The sequence below is a fragment of the Meles meles genome, chromosome 15 (assembly GCF_922984935.1).
Source record: "Meles meles chromosome 15, mMelMel3.1 paternal haplotype, whole genome shotgun sequence".
In the NCBI taxonomy this organism is placed as follows: Eukaryota; Metazoa; Chordata; class Mammalia; order Carnivora; family Mustelidae; genus Meles; species Meles meles.
Window position 1 is genome coordinate 24,139,696 of NC_060080.1, and position 16,262 is coordinate 24,155,957.

The following is a 16,262-nucleotide window of genomic DNA, read 5'->3' on the forward strand; positions in this document are numbered from 1 at the left end:
GAGGACAGGGATAAAGAAATTCATCCTGAAAAATTACTTCGGTGTAATTCTGTGGGGACAGATGTTCCCTCTGTGAGCATGTCCTCTGGTTGATCACCCCCCTGGAGTCTTAGCGTCTTGTGACAGTTTTTAAGTACTTGGTTGATTCCCATGTTGGGTATAGGTGGGAGACACCTTCAAATCCACAGATTTTAAGGTGAGAGTGACATTACTTCACAGCATGGCACCTTCTATCTCAGAAGACTGCACGGGCTTTTTGTGGAGTCGGCAGAGTTTAGGTGAAGTAGGCACATAATTTGTCAGAGTGTTAAAGAGGTGACAGGAAAAAAAATACCACACTGTGGACTAAGGTATTCAGATGTGGTTTGAATGTTTGAGGCAGCTGGTGACCTAAATAGGCAAGTGTAGGCCGGTGGTGCCAGTGACTGAGGGCATGGCCAAGTGCAGGCAGCCTGGTTCCTCGTGGGGCAGCCGTCTGGGACTCCTGACACTTCTACTCAGCAGCTCCTGTCGCCCTGTGGTACCGCAGGGATGATCGTACCGCTTGTGTGGCCTTTGGGGGAGAATTTAAAGAACTTAATGAGAACTGAAAGACCCACCATTTTGTACTTCCCTGATGCCGAGTGATGTTGAGCATTTTTTGTGTGTGTCTGTTGGCCACTTGGATGTCTTCTTTGGGACATGTCTGTTCATGTCTTGGCCACAGTGAGATACCGCCTCACACCGGTCAGAATGGCTAAAATGAACAACTTGGGAAACAACAGATCTTGGTGAAGTTGTGGAGAAAGGGGAACCCTCTTAACACTGTTGGTGGGAATGTGAACTGGTACAGCCAGTTCACACTGGAAAACAGTGTGGAGGTTCCTCAAAAACTTAAAAAATAGAGCTCACTCCCTATGGCCCAGCAATTGTACTAGTAGGTATTTCTCAAGGATACAAACGTGGTGACCTGCCCCCCAGTGTTTACAGCAGCAATGTCCACAAGGACCAAACTACGGAAAGAGCCCAGATGCCCATCAGCAGACGAATGGATAAGGAAGATGTGGTGCAGTATATACAATGGAATATTACTCAGCCATCAAAAAGAATGAACTCTTCCCATTTGCAATGATGTGGATGGAATAAGGGGTATTATGCTGAGCAAAATAAGTCAATCAGATAAAAGACAAATACCATATAATTTCACCCATATGTGGAATTTAAGAAACAAAACAGATGAAGGGGAAGGGAAGGAAAAATAAGATTAAAAACAGAGGGAGGCAAACCCTAAGAGACTGTCAACTCTAGGAAACAAACAGGGCTGCTGGAGGGGTTGCGGGTGGGGCAGGGGAAGAGGTCATTGGGGGATGGGCATTCAGGAGGGCACCTGATGGAATGAGCACTGGGTGTTACATGTGACTGATGGAGCATTAAATTCTACTTCTGAAACTAAGCAACAAAGACCCATTATCTGAATGTCTGCTCTGTGCCAGCCATTATACTAGAGCTCGCGCAACGACATATGAGATACTCAATTTTCCCATTTCACAGACAAGGAAACTGAGGATCAGAGAGGTTAGGTCCCAGAACGAGGCCTGTGGTTGTACTTTTAGGATCAGTGACCACAGTATCACAGGCTCTCAGACCCTTGGTTCCCTGCCCCAAAGCTCACAGGGCTGCTGTAAGAACAATGACCGGGCGTTTCTAAACAACAAAATGAAAACAGGACTTTGTCAATGTAGGCAGCTTAAAAAAAAGTGCCTTTATTTTTTAAGTTGATGTTTAGAAGTAAGAAAGCATCTCAAGTTTTATATTCTTGTGTGTAGTCTTGTTTAGACTAGGATGATAAAAAAATATTCACCAACAAAAACATTGGTGCAGCTCCCCAAAATCGTTTACTTACAAGCATCCTCAAATTTGTTTTTTATGTGACCGGTGCCATTTTGAATGTCAGAGGACAGTCTGCAGAAAATCAAAACAGAGTTTTGTTGGAAAAACAACAAGAGCAACAGGACATCATTTCGCCCGCACGGAAGGTATTGAATAAAAAATACAAAGAACACTTTTCTTGTTCTGGCGGTGGTCACCTGTGGCCTGTGTTCTCTGTCCTGCACACCCCCACCCCCCACCACTCTGCCTCCTCTGTGCACGTCTGCAACGGTGTCTGGTTTCATTTCTTCAGTTCCCTCTCCAGGGGACGTTGATGCTGTTCGGTTGTACCTTCCAGAAGCTGTGGATGAAGGTCCGTAGGATGGAGGAGAGGGCTGCAGGTGAGGCCCCCTGGACAGGGCCGGTTTCGTGCACCTGTGGGCCCTGCCAGCACTACAGGCCTCCATGGCTCCCAAGGGCCCTGCTCTGGGATTCAATACTCTTGCAATTTCTGCCTGAAATTCTTAGCTGTTTTGTCTTTCCTGAGTGAGGTCTGCCAGGACAGTGGAGCTTCATCTCACCCTCTTCTCTGAGCCCTGGGGCTCTAGTCCCCACCCCTGTCCTGTAGCCGCCGCTGTCCTCTGCCCAGGGTGGCTCCTAGGTCGCTTGAAACTGACTCAAGAACCTAAATACAGGCATGGAGAGGGTGAGGATGGGGCCCCCATCTCATGACATCTCGGGGTGGGGTCAGCAGCTGTCCCCCTTCAGGGCTGGCATTGGCACCTTGGCCAGAACATTCTGCCCCTTCTTGTTGGAGGGACAAGTGCATTCTGGTGCAGAGCCCGAAATCCCTGGGGGTCACAGGGTCCCTGGTAGGGGGTGAGAGCCAGCAGACCATGGGAAGGGGAGCATGACTTCTCTGACCCAACAGGGGCCCTGCAACTTTATTTGGCGTGGTGCCCACAAATGAAGTAGCAGGCCCTTCCGCCGGCTTCTCTCTTACTGTCCTTCAGTGAACACCAGGGTCCCCAGGTGGCCTGTCATTCTTTCCCTGCCTCCTGGATGCCCCTCCCACTGTCCTCCTTTGCCACCTCCTGTCTCTTCAGAGTGCCATTTAGATGCCCCTTCTGGGTTGGGCCCACGCTAGTGCTCACTGGTGGCCCCTTCCTGGCCCACCGCCTCTGGCTTTAGAGCTTGTACTTCTGACCCCTCTGTTGGGCCTCAGTTTCCTCTGTATAATGGGGGCAGAACCGAGTCGGCGAGTCTGTGGTTGCACATGTGGGGGTCACCCCCCAGAGGATGGGGCCTGGAGTTCCTCTCATCTGTGCCCAGCACGTGGCCAGCATCTGATCCCTGTGCGTGGAATTGGGTGTGGGAGTCTGCGATTTCTTAGCCCATTCACTCTCCTGCGAGGGGATCTCTACATCTGTGTAGCCCTGTGCGGCTTCCGGCTTTCACATCCCTCGTGCTTCTCCCAGTTCTTCCCATTGTTCCCAGTGGACCAGGCTATCACTCTAGGGATCCTGGCTCAACCCACAAGTGACCTCTTCTGGCTGTATGTCCCATGGAGGCCACTGCTGTCTTGACATGGGGGCCCCGTGCAAGCTCCCCATGCAATCCTACTGGAGCAGGGCTCACACTTGATCTTTCTTCCCAGCCTGATTCAGATGCCCTTTAACCCCGGGAGGCCAGCGGACAGCCACTTGGCTAGACACCGAGGGGGCTGAGAGCGTGAGGGCAGCAGCTTGGAGGTCCAGCCTTCAGATGTCAACCCATTCCGGGGGGAGCAGCCCAGGCCATGATGCTGGGAAAACAGCAAGAGATGAGCACCTCCTCCGAGGAGTGTGGATGTTGGAGACAGCCCAGGTTTGAACACATACCGTGGGGAAAGGAAGACCCCCTCTCCTCCGTGGGTTTCTCAAACTTTAGAGTGCAGAGGAAACTTCTAGGAAGATTCTTTGTCATCTGCTTCTCCAAACCTCACTCTCCAGCAGGGACAATTTGGTGGCTGGGGGGCGGGGCCCTGGAATCTGAATTTGTAACCAGCAGCTGCGGCAGCCCTCTCCCCCACCCACGGAGAGCAAGTCCCATGCTCCATGAGCAGCGGGCCACCCAGACCGCGGTCAGTGATCGGTGGGCCGCCCGCACACAGACCCCTGAGTGGGGAAGCTTGAGCAAGCAGCTGAGGCAAAATACCAGACAGAAAAGGAACTTGCTAGTTGCAGGAGGCCCGAAGCTGGAAGGTCATGTGGACTCTAGGGCTGGGGGAGCCGGGTTGGGCCCTGTTAGGATGATAAACAGAGGGGTGAGTGGAACGGAGGGCTGAAGAGAGGCAGTGATGCTGAAAAAGAGTGTGGGAGAAGGGGAAAGGAGGGAAGGGAGAGGAGGAAGGGGGAAGGAGGGAGAAGGAGGGGGGTGAGAGGGAAAAGAGGGGAGAAGGAGGGAGAGAAAGAGAGAGAAAATATGTGTATGTCTTCCCACCTCTGGCTCTACCCCTTCCCTTCCCCTGCTGAGACCAGAGGCCTCATCCACATTTCCACGGGTTTCTGGCGCCCTCTGCCGCGGGGGTGACTCTGTTTTGCCAGCAGAGGCCCATAGCGCACAGGGCAAGCGCTTCCCCGACAGCAGGCCCCGGTGGTGGAGAGCACCTGCCCTCCTCAGCCTTGGGGCCCTGGTGCCTCCTTGGGCGGTGTGGCCCACTGCGTTGCTGCTTTCTCTGTCTGCATTTCCTCAGGTAGCTCTCTGGAAAGGGAATTACCGAGTCTGAGGGTGTGACTTTGTTCCAGACTTCCTTGCCTGTTGCCCGCCTACTATCCCGAAACCCCCGTGGAGTGCCTGCTCTGGGGCAAGGCAGCCGGCCAGGAAAAGCCCTTCCGGGCTCAGGGCTCACGAGACTGCAGGGGATGGGAGTCAAGCAGGTGCACAAGGTACTGGGGATGCCTCCCTTCAGGGTCCAGCTGACCCTCTGGGGGGATCTGTTTTCTTCAAAGAAAGCAGAGCCCAGCCGGAGCTCTAACAATTCCAAGTGTTGGAGCAATGCTAGTTGGGCGTTCAGTTGCCAATACAGCTGACCCCTGAGCAACATGGGTTGGAACAGCGCGGGTCCACGGACCTGTGGATTTTTTTCGATAAATGCAGTATGGTACCGCAAATGTATTTTCGTTTCCTTATGCTCTTTCTTTCTTTCTTTCTAAAGATTTTATTTATTTATTTGACAGAGAGAGAGATTGATCACAGGTAGGCAGAGAAGCAGGCAGAGGGGGAGGTGGAAGCAGGCCCCCGTTGAGCAGAGAGCCTGATGCAGGGCACACTTCCAGGACCCTGGGATTACAACCTGAGCCAAATGCAGAGTCTTTAACCCAGTCTGAGCCACCCAGGCGCCCCTCCTTATGATTTTCTTAATAGCACTTTCTTTTCTCTAGCTTACTTTACTATAAGAATATAGTATATAATACACAAGAATATAGCAGAACAGTGTGAATCGACTGTTCCCGGTAAGGCTTCTAGTCACCGGTGGGCTCTCCGTTGTTCAGTTTCTGGGAATCAAAAGTTCTCTGTGGACTTTCAGCAGCGCAGGAAGTTAGCGCCCCAACCCCATGTTGTTCCAGGGTCAACGGTAATTGGAACAGTTCTTGGTTTTCTGAAACAGGATGAGGATTTATTGGAGGTCATGGTCAGCCGCATAATGGTACTTGGAAGATGGCCAGGTCCTGTTTCCTGCAGCCTGTAAATGTATCACCTTGCAGGGAAAAATGGGCTTTGCAGATGTGATTAAATCGAGGATCTTGTGATGGGGAGATTATTCTGGATTATCCAGCACAAGGGTCCTTCGAGGAGGGAAGCAGGTCAGAGTCAGAGGAAGAGATGTGACCTTGGAAGGCGAGGTCAGAAAGAGATTGAAAGGTGCTCTGCCACTGGCTTTAAAGACAGATGAAGGAACCACGAGTCAAGGAATGCAGGAGAAGGCCCCGTTCGGCAGCTGGGAACAACAGGAAATGGATCTCCCCACAGCCTCAAGAAGGAACCGGTCCGGCCAGCACCGAGCATGTCCCTGTTAGACTTGTTTCAGATTTCGGACCTCCAGAGTTGTGAGATTGTCGGTTTATGCTGTTTGAAGTCACAGTGTTTGTGGTAACTGCGGAGGGCCTGACCTCCCTCAGCCTCTAGTCTCTAAGGTGCGGGGGACCCTGCCTCTTGGCTATCTCAGGAAGCACCCTCAGAGGAAAGTGTTCAGATGGCCGCTGGCCAAAATGACAAATTCCCACCCCAGAGGCTTGGGGCTGCTCAGCACACTTCTCTGGGCCTTTGTGTGTTACGTCTTCAAGGTGGAGAGTTGCCATTTCCCAAGTTCACTTCCAGCCCTTGCACTGAGTACATGTTTGTTAATTGGTGAGGTGGGGGGAGGTTGACCAGGGGTGGAAGGGAACCTTTCGTTTATTGCCATGAGTTGTGGCTCAAGAGCTCCCTCCTCATCCTGGTACAGGGCGCCCGCCGGCTTGCACTGGCCCTCACGGCAACAGGAAGAGACTTCGTAGGTAGACTCCTGGTTTGCACAAACCTGGGTCTTTACCCACGTAAACCCAAGCAAAGCCGGATTCGTATGTCAAGACTGGATGGACAAAAAGGAGCGGCAGAAAGTCCTGGACGCTCGTCCCCTCCAGCTTGGTGAGGAGCAGCACATTCAACAGCCATTGAGGCCGCAGGACAAGGAACACACTGTAACTGCACTCCTCTGACCCGGGAGCTTGGGGAAAGGACGCATGGGGCACTGTGCCCCCGGGGGAGCGCCATCCTGAGCCTCAAGAGTCTAGCATGGTTCCCCACTCGGTTCTCAGGCAGGAAGTCGGCTAGAGGCCCAAACCCTACTGTGTGCCTGAGAACACAAGACTGATATAGTTTTTAAAAACAATTTTTTAATTTATTTGAGAGAGAGAGAGAGAAAGCAGAAGGGGGAGGGCCAGAGGGAGAAGCAGACTCCCCGCTGAGCAGGGAGCCCGATGTGGGTTTGGATCCCAGGACCCTGGGATCATGACCTGAGCCAAAGGCAGAGCCTTAACCAGCTGCGCCACCCAGGTGCCGGAAAAGGGCTAATTTACACACACCCGAAAAAGAGAGCGAAAGGTTAAACAAAAAACCCTCCATGATCCATCACCCAATGGATATGTTCCACCACCAAAATTGTTCTACCCTGCTTCATTTATCCCTTCTTTCTCTTTGCTGAACTATTTTACCAGAAATGCCCGCACTGTGGTATTCCGGAATGTATCTGAAAAATGAGAAATTTCCGCACAGAACTCCAGCGCCACTGCCACACCTGCCGAATGAGCTGTGGTTCCCTGATGATCTAAGATCCAGGTCTAGCCAGATCGCCCCATCTAGCTACGAGCTGTCTCTTTGAAGGTGGTTTGTTCTAATCAGGATGTGGCCCCACCTTGCCTGGGCTCTCCTGACGCTTCATTCTCTTACAACCTGGCCATCCACTCTCCCCTCTGCTTCGCTCCTGTGTTTCCTCCGTGGTACTGACTTGCTGTAGGTGCCGGGCCGATTGTCCCGTAGAACAGATTACCCCGGGGTGTTGGAGACTGAAAGAGGGGGGACACGCTGCTAGAGTCATATAAATGTGTTAGAGAAGAAGTTCAGCCTTTGTAGCGTGTCTAGGTGTCAACACCGGGACCTGGGATTCGTCTGTGTGTCTTTAGGTCCCTCCCTCTATCCTGTGGGTCTGATCAGAGAGGCCAAACCTTTATGAGTGGTGTCAAATGGAGGTATTTGGGGGGATTAGATCCCGTGCAGTTGTGGATGCCGGTTGAGCCGTCGATAAGAAGGGGTTATTCCTACATCAAGTGTTGGGCCCTGAAGTCCCTCGGGCTGGCAGGTGGGGAGGGAAGATAGAGCCGAAGCGGGGGAGAAGGACAAACCAGGACTCACAAAGATAGGTGGGGACCCTCGGAGAGAAAATGGAGCTCACATTGACTCCTATTTGTAAACAAATTTGTAAACAAATAAAACCATAATGAAATAATCCACAGATAGGTACTCCTCATGGTTAGGGTTTGGTCTTTTTTCCCTTATATATCACACACACACACACACACACACACACACAGATATAGTCACGTTATATCTAGTTTCACAGTTGCGGTTAGTTCCATATATGGTTCTGAATCCCAATTTTTTCTGTTCAGATGATTCTTGTATATTCTCAGTCATTAAAATTCTTGGACAGCATTACTTTCATTGGATGTCATCATCCCCCATAAAGCTGTATCAGAATTTATTTAACCGTGTCCTTGCTGTTGGGCATTTATGCTACTTCCATGAAACATTTATGCTACTTTGTTGAACATTATGCAATCTTAAGAGGCAATGTCGGGGACGTCTGTGTGGCCCTGTGTTCTTGTCCTCAGGAGGACGGAATTCCTGGTTGAAGAGCACCGACATTTAATGTTTTATCCCCAAACAAAGCATGACTTGAATATCTAGAAAAAAATAGATCCAGAGAAAGGAAGTATTTCTTTTCCACTCTCAACCTGCAAGCCAGGAATGCATCCAATTTTGCTGGTTTGGCTGGTACTGGGTCAGAAACGCATAGTTTCTCCGTAAAACCAGCTCTGCTTCTTAAGTAATTAAGACACAAACCCAGGCAGTGATGAGCAGCATCCCACTCAGGGCCTCTAGGCACCGAATTGCTCGCAGCCTTCTCTACCTCTGTGGAGAGGAGATGCTGAGGGCGGGGGAGGGGTAGTACCACTCATGGCGAGCACAGCCACTGTTCTAACCCAGCTCCCCAACTGCCTCCCCATGGGAGCCCTCCAGGGGGAATCGATGTTCCCGAGGCCCATGCATCTGAGGCTCACTCTTGGCCAGAATCCAGAACAAGGAAAGGGAAACTGCATCTGTGCCCAGGTGAGCCTGCCTGGTGGGGTGTCCCCGGCTATGGGAAGGAAGGGCAGGCACAGCCACGAGCCAAGTATGGTGGTGAAGGAGAACAAAGGTTCACGGGCATCTCGTCCTATAGGACAGATTACCCTGAGTGTCAAAGATTTAAAAAGGAGGGGCACTTTGGAAGAGTGTGGGGGAGCCCTCATGGGGACACCTGTCCAGGTACGGCTCAGGGATTTCTGGAAGAGCAGCTAATCCCCTCACTCCTCCAAACTCCCGTGTCTGACTCCAACCCGGCGTGCCGGCTGCTCTGTTACTCTGGAACACTCCGGCTTTTCTCTAAGAGAAACAACCTGACAAGAACACCAGAAAGAAGCTTGGGACTCTCCATCGCTTTCTAGATATTTCTGGTCCCCAGACAGAGGAAGGACAGGCACTGTCTCAGAGCTGGGGGCGAGGAGGAGGTAAGCAGCCTGTTATCTGTACAGGGTGTCCTATGTCCCGGGGCTCTGTCATCCTCCTTCTTGAAGGTCTCCAGTGAGCAGGGGAGCTGCCGGGGACCTGCCCTGCTGGACCTGGGCCTTGGCAGGTCTGCCCCAAGTTTCCCCAGCAGCTTAGCTGAGCATTCCCACTGCCCCAGCACGGGCAGCCCTGAGGTTCCCTCTAAAGGTTCTGGGTGGAGCCCAGATGGGCCCCACCTCAGATGGGACCACAGGGGACCAGCCGTGCACCTGAGAGCGCCTCCCGGCCCGCCTGGGAAACAACTCATTCTCTATTTGCAGAATCACAGATGTTGACTTTTGATCTCTTCCTCTCTCCCTCTGGGCCTCAGATCTGTGATGACAGCTATTTCCTTTCTTTTTTCTGTTCCCTACAGACAGAAAAAACCAGGAGGGCTCAGAAAGATGGTTCAAATATTGGAAGAGTTGCATACTGGCTACTGGGGCGAGTAAGAAAAGATCAAGCCTCTCCATGTGAGGCCGGGCCGTCTTTAGAAGATGGGGAGGGGGGCACGCTTCAAGGCAGTGTTTCCCCACCTTTCACGTGTTTGTGAATCACCCAGGAATCTCGTTATGATGGAGATTGAGATCGGTAGTTCTAGGGACGAGCAGGTGAGGTCCACACTAATGGTTCAGGACCACGCTTAGAGAAACAGGTGTCAAGGGGCTTCCTGTCCCTCCTTGCTCTAGTCCTGAAATGCCATGGTCAGCAGATCCTCTCTGCCAAGTTCATGCAGCCAGGTCTATGCAGACAAGATGCGGGTCTCACGAGCTTCTCTTAGCACATACTTCAATATAACTAAAACCCTCACTTAAGTCTATATTACTTCTACCCCACGTAAACATAAGGACATTCAGATACACACAGATTTCCAAGGAAGGTGTCTGCAGACCAGGATCTGCCCCAACATCACACAGAGACTCTCACTGGAAGGTGGGGGTCTTCTTTCTCTCACTCCATTCCATCCCTAGCCTTATTTGTCCCCCTTTAAAAAAATATTCAGCTCAAGCATTATATTATACTGAATCTTTTGCCATTCCATGAATGGGCACGTTCCTGAATACCCCATGAATTACCTTTTTCCCTTTTATATTTCCTAGGTCTTTTTTAAAAAAAAATTTCTATACTATTTTATTTATTAAGATCTTTATTTACTTATTTGACAGACAGAGATCACAAGAAGTCAGGGAGGCAGGCAGAGAGAGAGGGGGAAGCCGGCTCCCCGCTGTGCAGAGAGTCCGATGTGGGACTCGATCCCAGGACCCTGGGATCGTGACCCGAGCCGAAGGCAGAGGCTTCAATCCACTAAGCCACCCAGGCGCCCTTCCTGGTTCCTTTTTAAAAATTTCAACTTCTGTAGATTTTGTGTACACGGGCTCAATTTTAAGAAAACGCGTTACGGGGCATCTGGATGGCTCAGTGGTTTAAGCCTCTGCCTTCGGCTCAGGTCATGATCCCAGGGTCCTGGGATCGAGTCCCGCATCAGGCTCTCTACTTGGCAGGGAGCCTGCTTCCTCCTCTCTCTCTCTCTCTCTCTGCCTACTTGTGATCTCTCTCTGTCAAATGAATAAATAAAATCTAAAAAAAAAAAAAACGCGTTACAAGATAACTCAAACATAATATAGTGGATTCTTACATGCATTAGAAAGTGAGTCTCACTTTATAAAAGGATTCACTGCATCCTGCCTTCAGGTAATGAGCTCTTGTTGGGCATTTAAATTATGAGAATCTTGCTATCAAGATTCCGATTTAATTGGTCCAAGGAGGGACCAAGGCAATGATATTTTATTTTAAAGTTCCCAAGATAATTCTAATGCACATGCGAGGAGGTGGGCGGGGGGACTACCGGACTGAGTGATGTCGGGTTTCCAACTTTAAATGACTCCCATGACTTGCCGGACATTTAAATGCAACAGACCTTTTTGTGCACCTGCTGTATGCCAGGCACTCTGTGAGGCTCCCAAGATGTGAGGAAATCAGCCCAGGTCCCACCCTGAAGGCCTCCACTATCCAGCAGAGGAGATAAAACACGCAGAATTAATTTCATCCAGGGGCCCCACAAATCATGAAACAGGGAAACGGTGCTGTGATGCACCAATAAAAGGAAAGGCAGGAATGGGGGACCTGGTCCTCCATGGTCATTCCTGTCCCTTCCCCTTCTTCCCAGAAGGTAGGAACTCAGGCTCAATATTGACTCGAGGAACTGTGTAGCTTTCCGGACTGGGTGACTTCTTATGGTTTCTCTAAGTGGCCGAGGCTGAGTATGAGATGATTTTCAGCATCTCCTCTGCCAAATGGTCAAGTGACTGCCGCTGCCTTCTCCGCTATCCTCTTACTTCTTTTCTGGATGCTTCTCCAACCTCTGGCGTTGGGTGCTCTTCTTCCCAGATGGCCTCCACTGGTCCCATCACTGCTCTCCATCCCTCACGCCTGGGCTTGCCTGTCCCCAGATTACCTCTCAGCAATAGTCCTGATTCCTATGCAGTGGGGCCCGAGGTATGGACTCCACACTGAGCTAGGAACGGCCGAGAGACCCACTCAAGAGCTCCTGCTTCGTAAGGCAGGAGTCTATTACTCCAAAAGCCATTCCCCAGCGGGGAAATTCGTGAATGAGTCATTTTAATAAAGGCAAAACCAGGTAGCCCCCAATTTAAGCCACCAAAGAATAAAGCAAATGGATTTTTGGCAGAATACAGCATAGGCCCCAAGACTGTGCGTTGACCTCACTTCTGGGCCTCAGCAAGTGGTCAAGTGGAGTCCTCACCCACCAGCGAGAACACACCTGCTCCCAGGCACAGCTGCTCAGAGAGGAAATGGACTGCTTCGTGGGAGGCGAGCTTTACACTGGAAACCTTTTCCCAGTGGATGCGAGGTGAGGTTTTGGAACAGGAGTATTTGGGCAATGCTTAGGGTGTTGGCTACTTCTAACGAGCCTTATAGGATCCTCTGAAAACCACGCTGTGGGCTGCCTTTCACTGCCTTCCAATTCCACAGGTCTCTGAAATACTTGAATTGAGTTCAGTGCGCATGTGAGCGCGGCCACACTCCCGCAGAGCAATGACGACGAGCCAGTGGTACTGGGGCTTTCCTCAGCCCCCGCTCTAGGACCCTCCGCTGTGTCCCACGGCTCAATCCTCACAACCCCTCCAGTGTGGAGACAGCACTCCCACTTTACAAACAAGGAAAACTGAAGCTCAAAGAGTTGCCCACTATCCCACAAAAGACAAGCGGTTTGAGTCCAGGTTTCCTGACTTTGCATTCTGAGGCTTTTATAGTATGATATCATGATTTGTAATCTGTTCAGACACAGTAAAAAACTGAAAAACTCCCCAGAGTATTTATCTTCCAGATAGAAAATGATCTCCAAGAAGTGGATTTGGTGGAATTCGGCAATGGGTTCGCTGCCAGGGCAATGCTCATGAGTCACCAGGAGGCGGCAGAAGCCTGCCATTCTCGATGCTTCCATCCTTGAAAACCCAGGTTGGCCCCAGCAGTGAGTAAGACCTTTTCACAGAGAGAGAACCCAGAGAAAAAGCAAGAATGCCCGTGTGGACTGCTAGAAAAGCCAGTTTCAGGCAGCATGCATCAGAGCCAGAGGCATGGAAGGAAAAGCCCTTCCCTCTGTGGCCTGCCCCCAGAAAGTAGGAGGATGCCCCCAGAAGGCCTTTCGTGGCACAGGATTTGAATACAAACGATCTAGAACTTGGGCCATCTGTCTGCCTTGTCATCTTTCCGGTGTCATCTCTCCTGTCTGCCTGCTCCCACAGCGAGGAAACGAAGATCGTAACAACCCCGTCATAGGACTTTCTGAATGATCGGGTAAAAGCACTTTGCAAAGCGTAACGTGTACTCACAAGTTGCACACAGGTTAGTTGAGGTCAGTTTACGGGCTGCTCCCCTGATACCGTCCCCACTAGCATGTGAGCTGGTGACAAGGGGACCTTATGGTGCCTGTGCTGGGGGAGGGGGCTCTAGCTGGCCTCGAGGGCATATGCAGAGGGAGAAGGGGATGCCACTGCCCCCAGTCTTTGGTAGGGGTCATCCTGAGCTTAGGACCCTCCTGCCCAGTGTGGTGTGCCTCTAACGGGCTCTCTGTCCCCTTGGGGTCTTTTTTGTCCTCAGAGGAAAGCCCTGAACCTCTCTGGGCAGCAACCGAGAAGTGTGAGGGTTGGTGATGTGACCCAGTTCCCTCTGTCCCAGGGACCAAGGGCAGAGTCCCCTCCAGGCCATGTAGCTCCAAACCCAGGAACAGTCCTTCCTGCTTCTGCCCAGGGGCACGACTTCAAGTCACATTCATGGTTTTATTTATCAGCTGACGACCCTGAGAGGCAGGGAGGACAGATTTACCTTTAACCCCATTTTTTAAGATGAAGAAACGTTGCTAGTTTAACTGATTTGCTTCAAGTCCGACGGTGGTTAAAAACAAACTCAGAATCTGATCTTAGGGCCCTAAAGATACCACCCTGCCCTAATGTTTCCACCAACAGAGATCTCCCATCCCTCTCCATCTGACCTTAATCTCTTTTTAAATTTCTGGTGTGGAAACGTCAGGTCATCGTTCTCAACCTATGACGCATCACCGTTATCAAGCTGTGCGAAGACCTTCTCTGGCCGGTTCAGTTTCTTCCATTTCGTCTTCCCATCACCCCAGTTTGTACTCCCACTCCTCCACACTCCTCAGCCCCCAAATCGGTGCTTCCTCCAGTTTGGTTGATCGGGTGATTAGTTCATTCATTCATTCATTTGGAAGCTGGAGCCAGATACGTTTCTGACCAGGACTGTGTTTGTGATGCTTTCAACAAGGGTTTCTTTTTCAGTACTGTTGTTTTCAACTCATGAACCCTAACTCTGGTCCTTCTGCTATATTCCTAGTGACTTATAAACGTTCCTCATTCCATACTCCAGCCACCCTGAACTATAGAACTTCCTGCTTATACCTATTTCATTTGCTTTATATTCTTATTGGCTTCTGATATGTTTTATATTACTCTGGACTTCTTTTTTTTAAGATTTATTTATTTATTTGACAGAGAGATCACAAGTAGGCAGAGAAGCAGGCAGAGAGAGAGAGAGAGAGAGAGAGAGGAGGAAGCAGGCTCCCTGCTGAGGAGAGAGCCCGATGCAGGGCTTGATCCCAGGACGCTGGGATCATGACCCAAGCCGAAGGCAGGGCTTTAACCCACCAAGCCACCCAGGCACCCCTACTCTGGACTTTAATTCCAAAACACCTTGGAGGTGTTTCCTGGCTCATTTTGTATGACTTGCTTATTTACTATACATGCTTTCAACTCCGGCATCCAACGTAGTAATGGTGATGTTCAGAATCAGTCATGTTAGGTCAGTCCTCAGTCATCACCTAAAAGTCCAAGTTAACGCCTCATAAGGCTAACAGTAAACCATTGAGACTCTTGCTTTGATCCTCTTGTCTTAATCTTCTGTACAAGTTTTATGTATTCTGATAGTTGAATGATAGAGCAGTGGCGCCCAATGGAATGTTCCATAATAATGGAAATAGTCTGTTCAGTATGGTAACCACTAGTGACATGTGGCTATTAAGAAGTTGCAATGTGGCCTGTGTGACAGAGGAGTTACACTTTAGGTTTAATTAATTTAAAATAAAATTGAAATATGTGGCTAGTGGTTGCCAGCTGGACAGTGCAGCTCTACGGTATTTCTCTCCATGACATGGTCCCCGGACCAGCAACATCGCCATCACTCAGGAGCACGTCGGAAGCATGTGCAGAACTTCAGGTGCATCTAGGTCTACTGAATTAAATCTGCATTTTAAGAAGATCTCCAGGTGATTTCTATGCACACTCCAGTCTCCCCCCCCGCCCCGATTTATTGGGATATAATTGATATATTATAATTGGGATATAATCTCTATAATTATAGAGATATAATTGACATAATAACATTGTATAAGTTTAAGGGGTACAGGAGTCTTGATTTGATACACTTGTATATTGCTAAGTCATTACCACCACAGGGCTAGCTAAATGCTCCCTCATATCGTGTAATTGCCATCTCTTTTTTTTTGTGGGGAAAACGTTTAAGTTTTACTCTCTTAGCAATTTCCAAGCGTACGATACAGTATTACTAACTATAATCACCACGCTGCAGATCCCCCAAGGCTTACTCATCTTGTAACTGGAAGTTTATACTCTTTGACCAGCATTTACCCATTTCCTCCCACCCTCCAGCCCCTGCTAAACACCATTCGTCTATTTCCATGAGTCAGCTTTGGTAGATTTCGCATATAAGTGGTATCACAGTGTTTGTCCTTCCCTCTCTGACTTGTTTCACTTAGCATAATGAGCCCAAGTTCCATCCATGTTGTCACAAATGGCAGGATGTCCTTCCTTCTCATGGCTGAGTAATATTCCACTGTGCGTGTGTGTGTATCACACCTTCTTTATCCATGTGCCCCCAAACTGTACACTTTAAAAATATTTTCTATTTTAACTTACTTTCCATTGCTGATGTATGTAAAGGGAAGATATTAATCTTTATAATATTGTCTTTATTCAGCAAACTATTCAGCAAAAGGCTGAGCTTTTGTATTACTACTAATAATTTGTTGATTATGTTCTGTTTTCAGTGTGGTCATCATTCTCTTTCCTTCTTCTGGTTCTTCTTTGTTCTCATTATGTGGCTGTGGCTAAGCGTCCAGTACTGGGCTGGTCCATACCAATGAGAGCAGGCACCTGGGCTGGCAGGGGTTCATCTAAACTTTCTCCATATACCGTATTTGCTATAGATACTCAATAAAGAGCCTTCGTCAAGTAGAGAAAATATACATTTACTCTAGCTCTGTGAGACTTTTTTTTTTAAATTCAAGGGTGTCCATCAAATACTTTAAATGCATGAAATGCATGAAATTTTTGTTCTTTAGTTCATTAATGATAAAAACCACTTTAATAGTTATTTCCCTCACATTAAAGTCTCCTGTATTCTCGAATAAAACTTAATTGGTCATAACTCTTTAAATACATTGTGGGATACAGTTAACTAATATTTTATTTATAATT